The sequence below is a fragment of the Eriocheir sinensis genome, unplaced genomic scaffold (genome assembly GCF_024679095.1).
Source record: "Eriocheir sinensis breed Jianghai 21 unplaced genomic scaffold, ASM2467909v1 Scaffold1129, whole genome shotgun sequence".
In the NCBI taxonomy this organism is placed as follows: Eukaryota; Metazoa; Arthropoda; class Malacostraca; order Decapoda; family Varunidae; genus Eriocheir; species Eriocheir sinensis.
The window spans coordinates 36961-40000 of NW_026110440.1; the positions used below are offsets into that span (position 1 = coordinate 36961).

The 3040-nt window shown below is 40.9% G+C and overlaps 1 long non-coding RNA gene across 1 annotated transcript in view; it reads right to left on the bottom strand.

Moving 5' to 3' along the window:
- Positions 1-2941: 2941 nt before the first annotated feature.
- The window catches only part of LOC126989300 (uncharacterized), a 31039-nt gene continuing 30940 nt past the window's right edge, over positions 2942-3040 (bottom strand). The window contains exon 4 of the long non-coding RNA XR_007743165.1: positions 2942-3040. This exon is cut by the window's right edge and continues 90 nt beyond it. This is a non-coding gene — a long non-coding RNA (uncharacterized LOC126989300).

The following is a 3040-nucleotide window of genomic DNA, read 5'->3' on the forward strand; positions in this document are numbered from 1 at the left end:
TCAGCAGGGTCACATTAAACTCTAGCAGATGAACCTGACTCAGTAAAGGTGGTATATCACTCATCAGGCAACAAACAACATGACAAAATAATAATAGGCCGAAGTGATAGCGCATTGACCCACATTCGCCGCGTGATGGACGACGCGGGTTCGAATCTCACGCTACCACGCTGTGGGCCGGGAAGATGTGCCGGGCTCAACCCCCCAAGCGACTCCCCTGACCAGGGAGGAGGGGATACAATTACTCAAATTACATTGAATACATATGAAGTTGTTTTAATATGAATACAAATACCTTCTTGTCATAATTGGGTTTAGCAGTGTTGTAAAGTTATCTAAGATCAGGGAGGGAATACAAGTGTTGTGGATTACAATACCAATACAGTACTTCAAATTACAGTGAATAGAAATACTGTTTTGATATGAATGAATACTCCTTCTTGGCATAACAGCAGTGTTCTAAAGATGTACAAGGTAGTGTAGCTCATAACCCTGTACTCAACACAGTGCTAACAAGAAGGCTGTTTTGATATGAATGAATACACCTTCTTGGCATAACAGCAGCAGTGTTGTAAAGATGTACAAGAGCTCATAACCCTGTATCAACACAGTGCTAACAAGTCTCGGAGGCTGTGTGGACTTGTAACGCCTGCTATTACAGATGATAGATTTTGAAGTGTTCTCAGATAATTATTTGCACAATACAAATACTTTTCCCTTGTATTCCAATCACAATGAGAATGCTTTGATTTCTATCAATAGTTATACCAATACAAACACACCCAAAAATGGTATTCCAGTGTATTTGAATAGGAATGGGGGTGGAGGCAGCCTTGGCCCTGAACTGTCAAGCCGCTCAAGTGTCATTTCCTCATTGTTAAGGTGGTGGGCAGCTGTCAGGTGCTTGTCAGGCCAGGCTCGTCAGGTCACCTGCTGTGTGGAGCGATGACTCGTGTTCAGGTGAGGCCACTCACTGGCAGCACTGTTGATGAAGACCCGTCACAGCCGAGGCATTCATGTGCAGGGAAACAGTTCACAGGGAGAGAGAAACACTGCTGTACAAGATGTTAATTAAAAGTGGGAATACTACTATGAGCTATGTTAGTACAGTAGAGCCCCATTTAGCGTGAGAATTAGGTGGATGAACGCGGTCGCGCTAACTAAATTCGCGCTAATTGAATAAAGTAACCAATATGAAAAAAAGTTATTTGGTGCACACATGGGTCTGACTTTTGGGTTTGATAATTACTCAAAATACGCAGTCATCAGTTATGGATGGTGACTCTTGCGGCCCAAGGTGTCGGCAAGTGGGTGTGACAAGAGTTCGGCCTTTGGAAGTAGCTGATGTGAGGAGCGGAGATGTCCGAGGCTCACATTCTTGAAAAAGCCATCCCGAGAGAGACTTGTATTTAAGGCTTCCGTAGGAGTTTTGGGCATTTCCAGGGGTAGTTTTATGACCCTGGTGATAGATTATTCCTATGTACCATGAACCTTCAAAACCACTCAATTAGAACCCGATTGATCTCCTTTTTGGCATCTGACAGTCACATTCTTAAAAAATATTGTTCCAAGCGCACACATTTGACAGGCTTTTGTAGGAGTTGTGAGAATTTCCAGGGGCAGTTTGATGACCCAGGTGGTAGTTTTAACTTTCTCCTTACCATGAATCTTAAAACAAGACTCGTGAGAACTTGATTGATCTCCTTATTGACCTTTGCAAGTAGCTGACGTGAGGGGCGGAAGGGTCTGCCTCATAGATCTTAGGACGGAAAGTTTGAGACGCACCTTGAATCAGCTCCTTGACGACAGTAGACTCCATGGCTGGCGTTCCTTCCTCCTTGTCTTCCTCAAATTCCAGACTTTCCTCCTCTGTGATGTACCTTTCTCTCTCTCAGTTCTAATCATTCCTTCCTCCTCTCATACGTACATCCTTCTCGGTAAATCCTTTTCACTGTATCGTATATATAGTTCCATTATTTGCTTGTTTCCCTTCCTCCTCATCTCTTAACGTATAAACGAGGCTTCCGGCAGAGAAATCCTAAGGCACGGTGACCTATTCTACGATACTAGAGTACGCTAACACACTGAGAACAGATTACGAGACTTCCAGCCCTCCGCTCATCCTATGCAAGGTTTATTTTCCTTGCAAGTAACTATATCTTGTTCTTCCTTTCCCCTTGCTAACTAGAACATAATTATTGTTATATTGCTCGTCATGATGTACGCTACAAGGAAAGTGACCTCCGTCTGCATAAAAGTTGAGCTTCCATTTTGATTCGTCCCTCGTTCATCCTTGGAGGGGTAGTCTGTCTTTCCCAGTGCAAATTAGAGTTAAATTGCTATGTTATGATACTAATTGCGTACAATTTACACAAGGGTCGCCATTCCTAATGTCACCTCACTTCTCTGCCGTACGCCTCAAATATTTTAGTCTGTGATATGTTATCTGCTTTCTCTTTGTCTAAGGTATTATGTCATAGTAATAATCTCATGTCTGTCTGATTTTCTTCTTGGTTGTATATCTAAGGTCTCGTCTTCCTCTGTCTTTGAGTTCTCATCTTTTAGAGTACTTGTTTCCATGTCTTTTATTTCATATGTTATTATTGTCTCTTAATTTCCATTGCTTTTTCAATGACTTTTGAGCTCTTTATGTATACAATCTCTCCTCTTGTTAGTTCCCTTCGTTGTCTTCTCTTATATCTTGTTTCCAATTCATATATAATTCTTTTTATATTTTAAGTTTTTTTTCTGTATGAAAATTAGTTCCTCCCTTTAATATATATAGAATTAGCTTTTAAAAAAGATCAAAGCAATTAGATATATCAGCTTACAGCTCAAAAACATCTTGAAAAGTAGCCTGAAAAATGTACCTAAGTCAATTATACCTAAAAAAGTGTCCGGGAATTAGCTAAATGGGTTTGGGGCAAGATAAAGTCATAGGTGTAGCCTTTAACTTTATTTATAAGACTTCATAGTACAGATACAGTTCACATCTTCTGTGACTGGCTTACAGAACAGTCCCTTGCAGAGAAAAGTACAA